The sequence below is a fragment of the Nycticebus coucang genome, chromosome 22 (assembly GCF_027406575.1).
Source record: "Nycticebus coucang isolate mNycCou1 chromosome 22, mNycCou1.pri, whole genome shotgun sequence".
NCBI lineage: Eukaryota > Metazoa > Chordata > Mammalia > Primates > Lorisidae > Nycticebus > Nycticebus coucang.
The window spans coordinates 19,894,246-19,914,225 of NC_069801.1; the positions used below are offsets into that span (position 1 = coordinate 19,894,246).

General features: G+C 45.7%; 1 long non-coding RNA gene across 1 annotated transcript; it reads right to left on the minus strand.

Moving 5' to 3' along the window:
• Positions 1-571: 571 nt before the first annotated feature.
• LOC128574946 (uncharacterized) lies at positions 572-18,035 on the minus strand. Its single transcript, XR_008376881.1, has 4 exons — positions 17,948-18,035; positions 17,625-17,774; positions 10,767-10,908; positions 572-1,775 (listed from the first exon to the last, which is right to left on the minus strand). It is a non-coding gene; the product is annotated as an uncharacterized LOC128574946 (long non-coding RNA).
• Positions 18,036-19,980: the final 1,945 nt, after the last annotated feature.

Consider the following 19,980-nt stretch of genomic DNA (forward strand, 5'->3'; position numbering starts at 1 on the left):
ATTTTAAAAGACTCCTATGTCTAGTTAGTGGCTAGGGATATGCTAGAGATAAAATACAATTAATGAGCGCTTGGGATTATGAAAACTGGATCAAACAAGCAGCAGACACACCACACAAAGCAAATAATTAGCAATGCACTGTTGTCTGAAATATGCTCATTTTGGCATTTTTCTCAACAATCACTCTTGTGTGGGGTCAGCCTTCCCTCAGCCAACCTAAGTGGTTTTCCATTAGCCTGTGAACAGGACCAGGAGGAATTCAGATTTTGAGCCCTTGAAAAGCTTCTCCATCTAAACTAGGCTTCAAAATGGCCAGGTGTTGCCATCTGTCATTTTTCTCAGCAGAATCTCAAAAATCATTAGAGAAGTTGGAGAGGGGTGGGGATATGAAAAATGATAGATAGGCAGGCAACACAAATGAGCAAGAAACTCAAGGCCAAAGGCCTTTTCTCCCTGAATCGGCTTTTTATCTTGCAGTCATTGTAGTCAATCTGCAGAGGAAGGTCCCACCCACCTGATGTATATATATTTTTAAAATATATAAGAATTTGTCACCCAAAAATCTCGCATTTCTGACTATTAATGTTGTGACAGAAAAAAATAAATCCTTCAAAACACTGATTATTTTAAATCACTTACACAGCTTCTCCCCACCTTTTCTTTCTCCTGGAGCAGATGTCTATTTCCATGGAAACCACAGCTAGGAACGTAGATGTTAGAACTCACGTCGATTTTTAATCTTTCTTAGCGATGCCACTTGGCTTCTGGGTTTGTTGTGAGATGCCTGGTCCTGCCAATATGTGATGAGGATTTCCGGAGCTCCTGGTGGCTGCTTAAGGACAGAGGGGGCTGGGGTAAGGTTTCCCCTATAATGATCCTGTGAATAAAATGGGGCTTTTGAGGTGGGATGATCTCTGTTGTTTAGGGGGAGGCAGGCTGTATGAGAGCCAGACCACAGCAAATTACTGTCAACACCTGTGGTTGTTCCTGCATGGGCCTTAGAATAGGAAAGGCTGTAAAATGTAAGGGGAGAAAACAGTTTTACCATTTGACTTTGGAGAGGGACAGAGTCTCCCTTCTTGAAAACCTAAAAGTAACTTCAAGATCTCCTCCCCACAAAGTGGCAGCAAGGAGTTAATGTGCACATCTTGGAACTGTCTATCTTTGCCTATGGGAATTATTTTTGCTTCTGCTCAGATGGCTTGGTCGGATTGTTGTGGAGCTAAGTGTGACTGTGGATCAGCATAAAGCGAAGTTGAGATATGGCAGTCCTCCAGCCCATTTGATCTGTGTAGACAGCTAAAGGAGAGCACTTCAAGCTTCAAAGTCTAGAAGGAATGTCTACACTAATCAAATGGCCTTCTGGGCTGTTGTCAGATCTCTTCTATTGCCAGAGAGCCCTGGACAGCCTTTGTTCATTGTTGGGCTGCAAGCCTTGTCTCCCACATAGGCTGTTTGCTGGGCCTGTCCTTGGCAAAAGGGTGTCGTGGGAGAGGTTCTCTTGCTGTCCACAGCCTCTCTGTTCCCTTTGTCTGCTGATGCTCAGGCACTGTGCTCTGACACTCCCTTCTCTGTTCAAAACCTATCTGTGAATCTGCTGTTTTACGCATCTGCCTCCCTCAATAGACCATTAGGTCCTAGAGGCAGGGTGGTGTCTTTGTCTTGGCATCCCTAGGCCTGGCCCAGAGGATGGTGGCACCGGGATGTTTGCATAGAACTTTAGGCAAGAGAAATCCCTCTCATCTTCAGCTTCTTCTTCTGTTAATATTAGACACCTGTACCAAAGAAGGGTGGTGAGGATTAAATGAGATAATGTACATGAAAATGCTTAGCGCAATGCCTGGCACACAGTAAGTGCTGAGCACTTGTTAAGTATCATTGTTAGAGAAGTTTCCTGATTGCTGTAGGTTATTGAGTGAATGAATAAATATTAGACTTTCACCCTTTGGTGGGAATTATAGTCACTGGGTTGATTCTTCCCATGGGATATTTTTAAAAATTCAGTTAATTTAGCATTTTAAATATGTAACACATTCACATGGTTTAAAATAAAATCTAAGGCGGCGCCCGTAGCTCATTGAGTAGGGTGATGGTCACATGCACCAAGGCTGGCAGGTTCGACCCAGCCTGGGCCAGCTAAAATCAACAATGACAAGTGCAACAACAATAATAAAAATAGCTGGGCATTGTGGTGGGTGCCTATAGTCCCAGCTACTTGGGAGGCTGAGGCAAGAGAATCATTTAAGCCCAAGAGTTGGAGGTTGCTGTGAGCTGTGATACCATGGCACTCTACGAAGGGTGACATAGTAAGACTCTGTCTCAAAAAAAATCTAAGAAGTATTCTTCCTTCTCCCATCTTTTTCTATATCTGCTAATTTCTCTTCCAACTATTCCTTCACCATAATCAGTTACCAGTTTCCTCTGTGTCCTAGAGTTTGTTTGTGTGTGTGTACACAAAATTGTAGATATGCATTCTTAGCCCCCCACCCCCTTTTTGAGACAGAGTCTCAAGCTGTCACCCTGGGTAGAGTGCTGTGGTGTCACAGCTCACAGCAGCCTCAAACTCTCGGGCTTAAGCAATTCTCTTGCCTCAGCCCCCCAAGTAGCTGGGATTACAGGTGCCCACCACAATGCCCGGCTATTTTTTTTGTTGTTGCAGTTGTCATTGTTGTTTTAGCTGGCTCAGGCTGGGTTCGAACCCGCCAGCCTTGGTGTATGTGGCCAGCGCCCTACCCACTGAGCTACGGGTACCGCCCAGCCGCCCTTTTTATATGAGTGATAACCTCCTATAACTGTTCTGTGCTTGGCAGTTTTCATTTAATAATTCATGTCAAGGATTTGTTCCTTGTTCAAACATTGAGCATTTCCTTGTCCAAGTATCCACAGTATGAACATTCCAAGATGTGGTTAACCAGTGCTGTATCCATGGCTCTTAGGTTATTCCCAATCATTTGCTATTTCAAACAAGGCTATGATGAATGACCTACTTCACATGGCATTTCCCGTGTGGGTGAGTATATCTACAAGATATGTTCCTAGAAATGGTACCGCAAGGTCAAAGGGCAAATACATTTGTAATTTGGATAATGCCAAACTGCTTTCCACAGGAGTTGTACCAATTCAGCACTCACCATGTGGTGTTTTAATTCATTATCTCAATTCATTTTAAAAAAAAAATGGTTTGAAAGGCTTTGTCTCTAGAAATTTCAGGCATTAAGGAAAAGGAGGAGGACCAGAAATCCCAAGAAAGATGTGGCCATCAATTCTGTCTATATTAATAACTCCTATAAATACTTGACAAGCAGCAGCTGATCTCAGAACAGCTCTGGTGGCTGCACTGTAGCACTTGTCACAGTCAGTCTTGTGGTAAAAGTAGCTGCAGGTGTCACTGCAAGATTGGAAGATTCTGAAGATCTTTTTTGTCACTGTATCCCACTCCCCTCCCCATGCTGCCTGACATAATGCCTGGTATATATCTTATTTAATTAATCCTAGGGTTGTTTTTCTTCACAGTTTTGTATCTTTAAAATCAGTTGATCCACATTGTAACCTAATTCTTTGTGCCCTCAAACTAACCTGAAACAATAAACAAAAATAAAATCAGTCCTCAGAGTCAATAATTATGTCATAATTATGGACAGCCCTTTTTCTTAGTGGTACATAAAATAATTGTATTTCTTAAAATCAATGACATTTCAAGTCAGTGAGCTGTGGTGATATGGAACAGGGGGCAAAAGGGTTGCTCTCCCCCGCCAGTCTTCTCTCTCCATGTTCTAACCCCCATCCCTGTGACAGAAGTCCGTATCTTCTTCTAACAATTCCTTCTATGGGGATGACTCTTCATCTTCCTCTTGGGCTCCCATTTTGATTCTGTGTACTGAAATCACATTTCCAGCTTCCTAAAAGACATCTCCTCATGGATGCCCCATAACACCCCCAAAGCCTGTGTGACGCACATTGAACTAGCATCTTCCCACCAGTCACATCTGGTTTCCCCTGTTCCGCTGATGGCTCTGCTACATTCTTGCTTTCCAGGTTTAAAACCTCACTCACACTCAACTCTTTCCTCTTTCTCACTTGAAGCCTCCAATTATAGAAATTTGGCATTTTCCGGTAGAACGGAATCTTTTCATTTTTAGTAGAGATGGGGTCTCACTCTTGCTCAGGCTGATCTTGCCTGAGCTCAAGCAGTCCGCCCCCCTCAGCCTCCCAGAGTGCTAGGATTACAGGCGTGAGCCCCTGCTCCCGACCTAAAATGGAATCTTTTAAAAGACAATAGCAGACATAGAATGTGTACCACATGGCAGGGACTGTTCTGAACACTCCACATGCATTATGATAAATCATTTAATTCTCATGACAATATTATGAGGTATTATTAGCATAACCAGAAAGAGAAGAAATGAAGGTGACTGACTGACTGGTTTACTCAGGACTGAAGGGTTTTTTCAAGATGCAGGACTTTCAGGAAAGTCCCAGATAAGACTGAATGAGTTGGTCACTATAAAGGAAACTGAGGCACAGAGAGACAGTAGCTTCTTTAGATGTGTCAAATGGGGTCCTTGGCTTAGGCCCTGTACTTTTTTTTTTTTTTTTAATAGAGTCTCACTCCATGCCCTGGGTAAAGTGCTGTGGCATCATAGCTCACAGAAACCTTAAACTCTTGGGCTCAAGCAATCCTTCTGCCTCCACCTCCCAAGTAGCTGGGACTACAGGCATGTGCTACCACGCCCAGTTACAGGGGCTCACTCTTGCTCGGGCTAGTCTTCAACTCCTGAGCTCAATCAATCCACTCACCTCAGCCTCTCAGAGTGCCAGGATTATAGGCGTGGCCACAGCTTGCCCAGCTCGTCCTGCACTTTGGAGGGTTGCACCCTGATTGCGCCTCTCACTGTGGCCCTCCTCAGGCAAGGCATTCCCTGGGGCCAAAGTCATGTGCCCACCCAGAGCCTAAGGACCCCTTCTAGCCCACCCTCTGGGTGCCACAGCCACAGAATTCACAGCTGAAAAGGCCCAAGTCTATTTTTGGCATCTATGCCAGCGCCTTCTCTGGGTCCACCCTCCCAAAGGCAAACTTCCTGCCAGTGAGTGCACCCCTCTGCCCAGACCTATTTGTAAGGGGTGTGGACAGAACCTACATATGTCAGCTGGGGAGTGAGAAGAGAAGGGAGCTGGCTCCACTGTGTTCTCACATGGACTTCCAAGGAATCCAAGAATCCTCAACTCAAAACCTAGCTTTCTAGGTTGTTATGGAGGTATATTTGTCAAGGTAGAACGGACATATTTTTTAAATGATTTGTTAGCTTGACATGTAATTCTTACTTAGCCATATGGTATGTGGGCTTCCCTTTCACACCTCTGCCCTGGGTCTGGCAAACGTTAGCAGCCAGCCTGCAGAGAGAATAAATCACTTGTTCAACTAGGCCACACAAAGTGGCAGAGCTTTCATAGTTGGTTTTAACTCTATGCTTTTAGCTGTTACTCTAAACTGTTTTATCAGACTGCTTCTATTATTTTACGAATAGGGGAGAAAAGCCCAGAGAAATTTAGACATTTGCCCAAGGTCACATGGGTTAGTTCATGTCACAGAGGGAATTTGAATCCTGTGCTTTCTGTAATGCTGCAGGTACTGTTCAGCTATTTGTATGAGCTTGGGCACATGACTTGCCCTTTGGGGTCTGTGTTCCATTATCTGTGAAGTGGGGATAATGCCTCTAGTCCATGGAGTTATCAGGACTAAATGAAATAATGTATGCAGAGTCCCTATCATTGTTTGTTTGCATAGTAATCTCTGAATGAGTGACAGTTAAAGTATTAGTCATCAAGCACAGTTCTGATCATGCCACTTTCTGCTTGAAAATATTTCATAAATTTACCTTTAGATCACATCATATGAGAAAAGTAAAAATTTCTGAAACCTAAAAAAGAACAAAAAACTTGATGACTCCCTTTCCTGGCTTATAATCCAAGGATTCCTGGCATCACATCTGAGTCTCTAAATGAGGTCATTGCAATCACCTCCAGATCAATCTACCTCAGAACCTCTTCCTCCTTTTTCTTAAGACTTCTCTCTCTCTCTCTGTTTAAGAGATGCAGTCTTGCTATGTTGGTCAGGCTGGTCTTGAACTCCTGGCCTCAAGTGATCCTCCTGCCTTAGCCTCCTTAGGAGCTGGGAGGGTTACAGGCAGGCATCACTGTACCTGGCTGATTCTTGATACATTTGAAGATCTGTCTTCTCAAAGAAGGATGGTTATAGAATGACACACTTAAGATGAACAGAAGAACTCTGTGATCATTGGATTTAGCCAACAATAGAATAGACCTGTCTGTCAATTACCAGGAATGTTGAATTGGGATTCTTGCAGTAAGACGGAAGTAGACTAAATGACCTCTCTTCCTGCTTTAAGATCCTTTTCCAGTGAGATGAAGAAGCATATCCAGTGTCTGGTGACAGCTCCCTTCCTGGTTTGCAGACAGCCATCTTCTTGTTTACATGGCTGAAATCAGAGAGATCTCATGTCTCATCCTCTTTTTTTTTTTTTGACAGAGTCTCACTCTGTTGCCCAAGCTAGGGTGCTATGGCATCAACCCAGCTCAAAGCAACCTCAAACTCCTGGGTTCAAGCAATCCTCCTACCTCGGTAGCTGGGAATACAGGCACCTGCCAGCACCACCATGCCTGAGTTATTTCCCTTCCTCTTTTTTTTTTGAGACAGTCTCACTATGTTGCCCTGGGTAGAGGGCCGTAGTGTCACAGCTCACAGCAACGTCAAACTCTTGGACTTAAGCAATTCTCTTGCCTCAGCCTCCCAAGTAGCTGGGACTACAGGTGCCAGCCACACACCTGGCCATTTTTTTCTTTTTGGTTGTAGTTGGCCCAGGCTGGATTCGAACCCGCCAGCTCTGGTGTATGTGGTTGGTGCCCTTTGCTGCTGAGCTATAGGTGCTGAGCCCCGCTCCTCTTTTTATAAGGGCACTAATTCTACTCACGAGGGCTCTGCTCTCATGACCTAATTATCTCCCGAAGGTCTCACTTCCAAACTATTGTGTTGGGACTAGGCTTTAACATATGAATCAATCTATACCACCAACTCTCACAAGGCCTGAGTCCCTTGGGTTCTGTCTATATTGAAATTCCACCGGGGCGGCGCCTGTGGCTCAGTCGGTAAGGTGCCGGCCCCGTATTCCGAGGGTGGCGGGCTCAAACCCGGCCCTGGCCGAACTGTAACCAAAAAATAGCTGGGCATTGTGGCGGGCGCCTGTAGTCCCAGCTACTCGGGAGGCTGAGGCAAGAGAATCGCTGAAGCCCAGGAGTTGGAGGTTGCTGTGAGCTGTGTGATGCCACGGCACTCTACCAAGGGCCATAAAGTGAGACTCTGTCTCTACAAAAAAAAAAAAAAAAAAAGAAAGAAATTCTCTCCACCTTTACGGTCTTGATTAATCTCTCTGACCACCAACACTATGCTTGGTATTATAGCTTTCCACGCACATTTATCCCACCTCTCCCCAGTGAGTTAACGCCTTGAGAACAGGATTCCTTGTGATTTTGTCTTGGTATCTCTACAGTCATGAACAGACACTCAGCAAATGTTTAATCATTCTGCTGATGTCTTTTTGGCCACTAAACAAGACCTAGGGCTGCTGGGCATGGTGTCTCACGCCTGTAATCCCAGCACTGTGGGAGGCTAAAGAGGGAGAATTGCTTGAGCTCAGGAGTTTGAGACTTGCCTGAGCCAGAGTGAGACCCTGACTCCTAAAAAAATGAAAAAGCCAGCTGGGCACTGTGGCGAGCACCTGTAATTCCAGTGGCTTCCAGAGGCTGAGGCAGGGGGATGCCCACAGCCCGAGTCTGAGGTTGCAGTGAGCTATGATGCCATTGCACTCTGCTCAGGGGCATAGGGTGGGACTCTGTCCAACAACAACAACAACAACAACAAAAAACACGTAGGGCTTAGGCTCAGACAGCATATATGAGTGTGTATTCTGGCATTCAATCTCTCGCAAATTCAAAAAGTGCTATGCCTGTAGCTCATTGAGTAGGGGACTGGCCACATAACACTGAGGCCATCCCGAGCCCACTAAACAATGACAACTGCAACAAAAAAATAGCTGGGTGTTGTGGCGGGCACCTGTAGTCCCAGCTACTTGGAAAGCTGAGGCAAGAGAATTACTTAAGCCCAAGAGTTTAAGGTTGCTGTGAGTTGTGACGCCACGGCACTCTACTGAGGGTGACACAGTGAGACTCTGTCTCAAAAAATATATATATTTTGGCCAGGCACAGTGGCTCATGCCAGTAATTCTAACACTTTGGGTGGCTGAGGTGGGAGGATTGCTTGAGGTCAGGAGTTTGAGAACAGCCTGAGCAACATAGCAAGACCCAGTCTCTACAGGAAAAATAATATTAGCCAGGTTTAGTGGTGTGCACCTGTAGTCCCAGCCACTTGGGAGGCTGAAGCAGGAGGATAACTTGAGCCAAAGAGTATGAGGTTGCAGTGAACTATGACACCACCACTGTATTCTAGTCTGGGCAACACCGTGAGAGCCTGTTTAAAAAAAATGTACCTTATTTGTTTTTAAACGTCAATTTTGAAATCACCTTGGATTTAAAGAGTTGCAAAGATGGTACACGCAGAGTTCTGATGTACTCTTCAGCCAGCTTCCTTTTATGTTAACATCTTACATAATCATGGTACATTTACCAAAACTAAAACATTAACATTGGTACAATGCTATTAACTAAATGGCTGACTTTAACTGGATTCCCCATTTTTTTCCCCTGGGGGCCATTCTGTGTTCTGTGTTCCAGGATCTAATCTAGGACCTTGCTGTGACTGTCTTCTTAGACAATGACATTTCTTTCAATGAGGAGGCTGGAGTGATTATTTTCTATGTTTCCTCAAACCAATCTTTTCCAAATAATCAAAATCTGAGCAAGAAAAAACCCCTTTGCTGGGCTTCTGGGGCTTTTTTTTTTTTTTTTTAGAGACAGAGTCTCACTTTGTCGCCCTAGGTAGAGTGCCGTGGCATCACAGTTCACACAACCTCTACTCTTGGGCTCTAGCAATCCCCTTGCTTCAGCCTCCCAAGTATGGGACTACAGATGCCTGCCACAGTGCCCGGCTATTTTTAAAAGACATGGGGTCTCACTCTTGCTCAGGCTGGTCTCCAACTCCTGAGCTCAGGCGACCCACTTGCCCTCGTCTCCCAGAGTGCTAGGATTATAGGCGTGAGCCACTGCACCAGGCCATGATTTTTATTTTAGATCTAGCTTATTTCCAAATGGGCTCTTGTGGTCTAAAAACAGGGGTGAGGGGAGGAATTAATAGTTTCTTTTAACTCTTTGAATTTCTGAGCCATTGCATAGCACATTTCTTTACGGTCTGGCACGGGAACATGTTCCCAGTCATTCACAAAGCTTCCAAGCAGTTGGCATTTATTAGTGATCTTAGCAATTCAGTGAGAACAGAGGTTACAGCTGTCACAGGAAGTTGAAAGGAAGGCTGCTGAAATGACACCTATTCCGAGGGAGGTGAAATCTACACTGAGTGGAATTCAAGCCAGGAAGGTGGGGGTGGCTGGGGTGTCAGGTGGAGGAGGGCAGGATGCTGTGCAAGAGAAAACACAGGAGGGGAAGAAAAGCAGATAGGTCATGGAACTCGGAGTTGCTTTATAGACCCTCAGGAGCTTATTGCTAATAGGCACAAGACCCTTTCACTAAGCCTTTGCATCAATTAGCAAGCAGCGCTCCCGCAAGGTGTGTGCAGGCCCCACCAGACTTCTACATCATTGCAGCAGCCTCCTAATCCATCTTCAGTCTGCATCGGTTCCCAGCACCCCCTTTTGCCAACTCAAATCCATGCGGAGCAGCCAGGAGAATTGGGGCAGCAGCAGAGAGGATTGCAGCAGACTACAGCATATAGGCCCCACCTAAGCAGGAGGAGGCGATGTGTTGCTTTTCTGGGGCTGTCTTAGCAAGGTGCTACAAACCAGGTGTGGCTTAAACAACAGAATGTATTGTCTCACAGTTCTGGGGGCTATATGCCTGAGATCAGGGGCAGAGTTGGGTCCTTCTGAGATAGAATCTGTTCCATACTTCTCTTCTGGCTTCCAGTAGCCACAACAGTTCCCTGCCTTGTAGATGGTGTCAGTAGTCCCTGCCCTCCAGGAGGTCATGGTCCAGGTGGGAGGCAGGCATGAGATGCTCACTGGTTTATAGAAATAACACTGATGTGAAGTGAGGCAGGCCTGGTCCCCCTGTTTTCATGTCATCATCCCTCTATGCACTTCTGTTTCTGGGTCCAAATTTCCCCTTCTTATAAGGACACCAGTCATATTGGGTTAGGGCCTACCCTCATGACCTCATCTTAAATCGATCATTTGCAAAGACCCAATTTCCAAATAAGGTCACATTCACAAGTACAGGGGGTCAGGACTTCACCATCTTTTCTGGAGACACAATTCAATCCATAACAGGGGCTTCCACTCAGCTTTGCCTGATTGCTGTCCTGCAACAATGCATGACTAGAAAAACTGGAATTTAGAACTTCTTGTAAAATCTCCTGATTTTTAAACATTACTATCTAATTAAATATAAGTAAATGTTGTCTAATACCTTGGCTGCCTAAGTAAGTCAGCCTCAGCCTCACTGTCACTGCAGGGCTCACTCTAAAAAATCTGATCCTGTCCTTCCACTTTACCCAGTGCCTATGGGATTAAAGGCCAAACTCCTTAGCACAGCAATGAGGCTCTCCATGAGCCAAATCTTACCTATCTCTCCAGGATCCTTTCCCAGTGCTTCTACCATGGCTGGTCCACAGATGTCCACCACAGAGCAGGCAAACCACATTGGTGGCATATGGCAACAGGCAGACGGATAGGCTCCTGGGCTGATGGTGCCTGACAGTCTCACCTGGGACAGACAAAATTCTGTTTGGTGCCTGATACAGCACTACTCTTGCATAAGGAAAGGTCAAGATAATTTGTTTGATCCCCCCAGAACAGGGAATTGTTGCTCACAGAGATAAGGTCAGCTATGACCGCTCATTATAGAAAGAGCAAATGAGGCGGGGAGCAGAGAGCTGGAGAAAACAAAGGGAAAAGAAAAAAGTTTGAAAACAAGGAGAATAGGTTCAAAGCATGGTAAAGGTGATGAGAACTTGTGATTGGTGTTGGACTCAGTAATGCGGACATCTCAAGTGATCTTGACAAGAGCTGTGTCTGTTGACTGTTGGAACACGTCTGTGTGAAGAGGGTTTGAAGAGAAAAGTTGGACAACTTGGAGATGGCGACAAAAACCCATCACAAAGCACGCAGAAAAATGGAGGCACTCTGAAGGGGAGGAGGAGCTGTGGCAGGGTTTTCTGGTGGAATGAACTGTAGCAGGTATCTCTGCTGGTAGAGTGGGGAAAACCCATGCAGCAGAGGATTGGAGACTAGTACGGGTTCCTAGGCTCTCTTTTTCAAACTTACACACTTAGTGATTTTCTGTGTCCTCCTCTATCCCCTACTGCCCAACTCGAATATAAGATCCATGAGGTCGGGGGCCATGTCTATCTTCTTCATTACTATAGAACAGTGCCTGACCCCTAGGAGGCTATCAATACATCCCACATATCTGGTACATGAACATATCGAGTGCATTAGGGGACAGAGCATAGTGGTTAAGAGTAGGGGCTCTGGAACCAGTCTCTGAGGCCCACTTCCTGGTTTTGCCTCTGAACTTCAGCAAGCAGAACCCTCAGAGTTCCTGGGAGGAGCACCAGAAAATTCATTCCAGAGAAGAATCTAGGCCCTGGCAGTGCAGGAGGGGAGAGGGCAAGTCCCTGGCCTCTAGGGCTCACAGTATTAACAATCAGCTCGAGAGCTAACCTGAGCATCACAGAGGAAGCAGGGAAGGCCTCCTGGGGGAAGGAGCTGAGGAAACCTGATGAAGTTTGCAAGCAATGAAAAAAGGGAAGAGGCTCTGGGAAGAGGAAACCGCGCAGCAATACGCCTAGAAGAGAGAGTGAGACTAGTGCAGCAGGTGAACAGCAAGTGCAGGTAGTTTGCGTCTGGCCAGCAGGTTTCAAGTTGAGAGAAAGAAAGTAAGACTGAATTTGACATCGGGTGTGGGGGCTGGGTGCTGAGGAGGGTGCATCAAGGCTCTTCCTTGTAAGCCCTTCCAGGTAGGCGGAGTGGGAAGTTAGGACTATAAGAATGACTACCTAGAATCACAAGATTGCAGGTTCTTTGAGCTGAGGGACTTGATGTGTCACACAGTCATTCTTGAATCCTTCCCCTCTGTGTTTAAAAATGAAAAACCAAAAAAGTACAAAAGATAACAATTATTCATACGTCCCATCACCTGGAATTAACCATTGTTTATATTTTGACATATTTGTTTCCATATTTTCTTTATGCATATGCAGCTTAAAATTCCTTTAGTAATAAATGAATGCACTATCACTTCTAAAAATAAAAATATTAAAAAGAAAGCCGAAGTTGCCACTTACTTCCACTTGCTACCTCACTCTCTTTCCCTCTCCTGGGAGCCAGCCATTGTTATGAATTAGGAGTGAATCTTTCCCCTGGCAGGAGTTCAGGGGTGTGATCATAGCCCACTGTAACCTCTAACTCCTGGCTCAAGCAATCCTGCCTCACCTTCACAAGTAGCTGGGACTACAGATGTGTAGCACCATGCCCAGCTAATTTTTCTTATTGTTTTGTACAGGCAGGGTCTCATCATGTTGTCTAGGCTGGCCTCAAGGGATCCCCCTGCCTTAACCTCCCAAAGTACTGGAATTACAGCACTGAAGCTGTTACTTTCCTTTTTAAAAAATGCACATATATATGTTTGAATATAATCATAGAAAAACCACAGTTGTTCAATGTGTTGCAAAAGATTATATTATATTGTGTGCATTATTCTGCTTTTACTTAATATATTTTGAGCTTTATTCATAAGGGGCATACGTGGATCTGGTTTATTCCTTTTGGGAATACATATGTATAGTGACCTATTATGGATATAAAGTAAATAAGACCCCACTTTATTCATTGCCTATTGACAGCCCTTGAGCACTTTTCAAGGGTTTGTTACTAGATATAGCTGTGAAATGGGTGGCCTGAGTAATAAATGTCTTTCTAGGGTAGAGATTGAGTACTCAACAGGAATATTTTCAGTTTTACTAGATAGTGACAAATAAAATCCACTTCCACACAATCTCACCAATACTTGCCATGGTCTGATTTTATTTTTTTCCCTGCATTTTTACAGATGGAAAGACTGAGGACTGGAATTGGGTCATAGGGGTTAGGTTCAGGGCCAACACTAGACCCTAGTCACTTTGTTTCCTGGGGCAAATCTTTGCACCATCCCAAATTGTCCGTGTCCCTTCTTCTTAGAAAATTAAGGAAAGACCACAGTATAAGGAGGATGGGTGGAGAGGGAATGGCTAGGGCTCTCCAACATGATGATTATACCACGAGTGGAAATGATCGCAAATCCTCCCAGAAAATGGCTTCGCTCTGCTCCACAGATCCACTCGCCCACCCTACCTGCGGCCGGCACGGCTGCGCACGAGCGTCGTGATTGGCTCTTCCTCGACGGAGACTAGGGTGGGGACCGAAATGGCGTCACTAGCAGCCGATTTTCCAGGGCAGCATCTTTGTGACAGGGCGTGGGGAGGCCCGGACTCACCCTCAAGGGCGGTCCTGCATGCGGGCGGAGGTGCAAACCCGACCGCAGCACCCAGCACCCAGCTCCGGCCGCGGCGGCCCCGCCCTGCCGCCCGCAGGGTCCTGGGGCCGCTGGAGGCCTCTGGCTGGCGGGGGCAAGAGTCGCGAGTGGCCGAAGGAACCCACGCCCTTGGCGCCGGCGGTGGGGAGGTGCTGCCCCCCAGGGCGCGGGCGGCCGGCGACCCGCGTTAGCTTTGGGAGGAACTGGATGGAGTAAGTGAGAATGGAGGAAGCGCCTCGCACCCCCGAGCTCAGATCAGGCCGAGGCCACCGGTGTGGCAGGGCTGGGGTCCAACGCGCAGGGCGCAGACTAAACTTCTCGGGCTCCCCCAGGGTGCGTCGGTGACCTTGGGAGAGAGCCCAGTCTCCAACCCCTGCCCCCATAGGGGCCAACCTTGGTCTGGGGTTCTGGTCCCTAAGGAACAGGTGGCTTTTTATGGCTGGAAAGACCAGTGGGAGAATTTGAGGGAAAGAACAAAGCCGGCGGCACCGCCCAGTTGGCAGTTCGGAGCCTAAAGGAGCCCTTCCTCTCACCTTCGGACGCTTGGGGGGCTGTTTTTTCTACTTAACAATTCTCGGCTCCCACCTTCTGAGCCCTTGGTGTGTGCCAAGCACTTTACCGAATGTCTTATCTCACTTCCCCTCCTGACAACACTAAAACAGTACAGACTCAGAGAGGATAAGTCATTTGCGAAGGTCACACATACCCACAGTGGCAAAACGGGGATTAGTAAATTCTCTCAGATCCTGGGTTTTTAACGTTTTTATTAGAAAGGTTTTTAAAATTAGCTGTTTGTTCACTTTTGCTAATATTTCACAGATCCTTTTGAAAAATGACTATTGAGAACAAACAGGGCACACGGGTGTTTTTACTCCTCAGGCAAATCAGTGGGATGAGGGAGGGTGAACGTATAAACAGGTTAACACTTTTCTGGAAAGCAGTCTGGCCATTTGTATTAAGACCTTTAAAAACTAGGATACATGTTAAATTTACTAAATGTAGAATATATATGTCTTAACACAATAACTAAGAAAATGCCACAAGGGCTATGTTAACTAGTTTGATGAAAATATTTCAAATTGTATATATAAAACCAGCACATAGTACCCATGATTGCGTTAATGTACACAGCTATGATTTAATAATAATAAAAAAAAGAGCTTTAAAAACTATCCTTATCTGCTTCTTTCAATGCATCCTTGGAGAAAAGAGAAAAGAAAAAACTGTCCTGTCTCCACTGAGGAAGTGATAGGCTTCTGTGGTTCTCTATTAACCTGTGAAGTGCCACAGACTGGGACCCAGCAATTCCATTTATACAGAGGTCCATTCCCCAGACGGGCGCACTAGCGCCTGGGTCAAAAGAGTATATGCATAAGGACATGTGTTACTACACTGTCCCAATAGCGAAAGATGGAATACAACCTAACCTTGAATCCATGAAATTGATTAATTTAATATGGCACCCCCCCCATTTAAAGGAATTCTATGTAATATTATTAGAAAAAGAGGCAGTTCTCTTTTTTTATATAGAGAACAATCATCAGGCAAAATTAAGTGAAAGAGAAAAATGCAAAAGTATGTATCTGATGTGCTATTATTTCCGTATGAAAAAATGGAAATAAGATATAAAAACATATATTTTTCCTCTGTAAGAAACACAGACTTGAAGAAAACAGGTTATCATGTTGCCTTTAAGGAGAAAAACTATTGCTGAAGGACCAAGTGGAAGAAAAATATTCTTTTCATTGTGTAAGTTGTAGTATCTTTGGCATTTTGTGCTATGGTTACATAATAGTAATTAAAAATTAAACTTAAAAAAATAGATTCACTAAAATCCCTGCCACTAGACTCCTTTGGGGAATCTATCTTAAGGAAATTATTGGATTTTGGATAAAGATTTATGCAAAAAGATTCACTGAAGTGTTACCATAATGGGGGGGGAAAGGTAGGCAACTTAAAAGCCCAACAGTGGAGGAACAACTAAGAAAATTATGGGCAGCGCCTGTGGCTCAAGGAGTAGGGTGCCAGCCCCATATACCAGAGGTGGTGGGTTCAAACCCAGCCCTGGCCAAAAAAAAAAACAAAACAGAAAATTATTGTATGTACATATAATAGCCATCACAAAAAAGGATGTTTACAAACATATTTTGGTGGCAAAGGAAAATGCTGTGACTTCCCCCCTATAGGCTTTCTATACTTTTCATTTTTTTGTTGTTTTTGCAACAGGCATCTAGGGCTAAGATACTTTTTCAAAAATATTAAAAGAGATATGCATAGTATTTAGAAAAATTAAAGATATGCAGACATGTTAACCTAAGAATTTTACTTCTAGAAATAAACCCTGCATAAATAGCTGTACAAGGGTTCAAAACTTCATTAACAATGAATAATTGTAAACAACCACAACTCACGCGTGCATCAGAGGAGATTACTTAAATAAGCTACGGAATATCCTCAATGTAGAATATTAAGCAGGATTTGTGTAGAATGGGGAAGATCTACTGCTGTGGAAAAATCTAAGAATTACTATTGGGAAAAGCAACTTGCAGAGCAATATGAATGTTACGATTGTATTTATGCCAAAGGAAGAAAACCTGAAACTCTGCATTTGTGTTTGTACATAAACGTATGAGGGACATTAAACTGTTAACAAGAGGTATCTGGTAAAGGGAGTAGATGAGAAGGAAACTTTTGCTTTTTTGCTCTAGATTGATCTGTGGTGTTTGCATCTTTTATAAAAATGGATCCTCATATCATTTGTTAATTTTAAAATAATAATAATATGGGGGATGTGTAAGGACGGAGAAAGATTTTAAAAGATACACTACAAAATTATCAGTGGTTTCTACAGATTGGGGGCTTGAGGGGACAGGTTATTTTCTCAAGTTTAAAATATCCTTTGGCTTTGACTCTTTTCTTTAATAATGCCCACATGTGAACTACCTTTGTAATTAAAACAAGCAACACCAAAAGCCCAGGCTGCTCGGTAGGTAGTAGCCTCTGCTTTTCTCCCGCGTTCCCTCTCCTCTCCCTCCACACTAGGTCTCTGTTCTCTTATGTAAGGACTCTGCTCACATCCAAAGCCCAGGAACTCAAAGCCCTAGATAATACCAGCCTCATTTCTTCTTTTTCCAAAGAGGATGAAACCGAAGTGGACTCAGGTGACCTGGATCCCAGGCCCCTCCCCTCCCACCTTCAATTTCTAGAGATAACCTCTGGAGGGGTAGAGGGGAGGGACTGTTTCCACCAGGCTAGGGAGGTCAGGGCTTGGAGGGCGGCCAGGCAGGCAGCATGGCCCGGTGAAGCCACAAATTAATGATATCAGTGTAGCATCAAATGAGAGAACAATAAAGCCCATCATTTGCTGAGTTCATTTGAGCTCAGCTTCAAGCTCCTGTCCTAGACAATGGCGGGTCACAAACCTACTCAGCCTCTGCCAGATTTTCCAGAGAGACTGCAATAGAGCAGAGGCCAAATTGGCCTCTGGTGGCCAACACGCTGGGATTCACCTCTAATGACTTAGCCCTCCGAGGAGTCAGCTTGGGAATGCTCCCAGAGCCTAGAAGCTCAGCTCTGGGATATTTGTTTGCTCTAAAAGCTGAGCAGACAGCAACGTGGTATAGTGGGGAGGGCACTGGCAGGGAAGCAGGAAATCAAGGCTTCAGGATCTAGCACTGCTGCGTCTTGTTTTGTGACCCTGGCTAGAGTCTAGGAGTGGGGGGCAAACAAGGGCTTTAGTATCTTGGGGAGAACATGAAGTGTCAAGCTCCCTCCCCCACCATGGCTGTCTCAGAATCCTAGATGTGGGGAAGCTGCTGTTTCTTCTTCCCCAGCAGCTGCTGCCTGTCTGTCTCCATGGCAACCAGGCCAAAAGACTAATTTGCCAGGGTCCAGGCTCTGGAGCTTACCTTGTAGTTGTATTTTCAACTTGTCTTTTTGGAAGCCATGCCATTGCCACTCTCAAGAGCTTCTGACAGCATCCCCTGACCACTGCACAGAACCAGCAGGTCTTGGGCCAGCAGAGAAACACTCCATTTGTCCTTTATGAACCTCATGCACTTGGGAAGAGAAAACACAAACAGCTTCCTACCCAACAGTCTCGGACTCCCTGCTGGTTTGTGCTTCAAAGATCCCTAGCCCTTTCCCTAGCTGCTCTGGGCTGCAAAACAGGGACTTGCAAGAGCAGATGGTTTAGGGAACAGGGCACATGCACTGAGGTCCCCAATCTTACCTCTTCTCTAAGGCTCCTCCCTGCTCTCTGCTGGCCTATGGCTGGGTCCTGCTGCAACCTGTCTGGTACTAACAAAACTGAAACACAAAAATCTTAGCTGGGCATAGTGGTACACACTTATAGTCCCAGCTGAGGCAGGAAGATCACCTGAAGCTGTAGTGTGCCCTGAGGGCACTTAATGAATAGCCACTGTACCCCAGCCTGGTCCACAGAGGGAGACATCTCTCAAAAAAATGTCTTGATAACACTTTCTCAGCAGCTCACTGGAGTCAGGCAGAGGCTTAGAGCATTATAGATTTTTCCCTTGAACCTAGTATAATTTGCCTAACTGTATTGACTGCTCCCAGGACCACTGTAAATCAGACAGCTATCTTTTTCTATTTGCACTCTGATACCCTGGTTGTAACCTTCCCAGAGGACAGGGATTACATGGCCTGGCCATTCTCAGGGTATGACCTACTGCTTGGTACACAGTAGATGGGTTCTGTGAACACTTCAGTAGCACAGGAGCACCTTTATATATCAACTAAAAAAAATCTGACGTGGTCAGGCGCAGTGGCTCACACCAATAATCCTAGCATTCTGGCACTCTGGGAGGCTGAGGTGAGCGGATTGCTTGAGCTCAGGGATTTGACACTAGCCTGAGCAAGAACAAGACCCCATCTCTACTAAAAATAGAACCAGAGGCTTGGTGCCTGCTCAAACGGCTAAAGCACCAGCCACATACACCAGAGCTGGTGGGTTTGAATCCAGCCCCGGCCCGCCAAACAACAATGACAGCTATAACCAAATATACCACAGGCGGTGCCTGTGGCTCAATGTGTAGGGCACCGGCCCCATCTACCGAGGGTGGCGGGTTCAAACCTGGCCCCAGCCAAACTGCAACAAAAAAATAGCCGGGCATTGTGGCGGGCACCTGTAGTCCCAGCTACTTGGGAGGCTGAAGCAAGAGAATCGCTTAAGGCCAAAAGTTTGAGGTTGCTGTGGGCAGTGCCGCCACAGCACTCCACTCAGGGCAACAGCTTGAGACTCTGTCTCCAAAAAAAAAAAAAAAAAAAATAGAGTCGGGCATGTTAGGTTGCTGTGAGCTGCAATGATGCCACTGCACTCTACCCAGGGCAACAGAGTGAGACGCCATGTAAAAAAAAAATCTGACTGTAGTCAGGAGACTACAGTTCTAGGCCTGCCCCTACAACTAACTTGCTGTACAACTTTGAGCAAGTTTATTTCCTTTCCTGGTGCTAAGCTCTCCTTCTCTGTAGTGTGAGTAAATTGGACTGTGATCTCTAAAGGTTTCTCCTCAGCTCCATGACTCTCTCCAAGGGAGAAATCCAGAAAGCTCTCCATAAGGAAACCACATCAAAACTAGGAGTTCTCTCTGCTTACAGTTGTGGTTAAAACCCATCCTGCTTGGACCTGGGACGGATGGCCAGGTATGCTGCACCTGATGGAAACCAAGTCCTGCCATGGCAGTTTGGCCGAAGCCCTGCTGATGGGGAGTTACACCAGCCAGCAGCAACCCCACACAGCTAAACCCTCCTGCCCTCAGGAACCACCACTAGCCAACATCAAGGCCTTACAGAGAAGGTCGGACCCTGGCACTCAGGTTATAACCTGAACAGCACTGCACTGACTTGGATGTCTGGGGTCCCAGAGCATGAACTGCCAATTGCTAAGATGGTTTCCTAAAAATCTCTCTTCCTGTGGCACCTCACAACAAAGCTCTATCACTCAATGTCATTGCAACCCAGAGAGGCAAACAGGTACACGCAGATGTACGCACCTAAACATGTCCCCCAAAGAACTCCAGGGTGAAGAGTAGGCTCCATTCTTACGATAAGAAACAGCCGTAAAACTTCCCTCAAATAACCCATGTTCCAGCTACCCTGAAGTACCCACAAACTCTCCTGGGCTTTTGTAAACAGTGTTTCCCCCGCCTCCCCCTCCCCCATCACCCTCCTACGCATCCTCCCACGTGCAGCTTCTTTGGTCCCAGCTGTTGCTCACTGGCACCCCTCCGCCATTCCACAGAG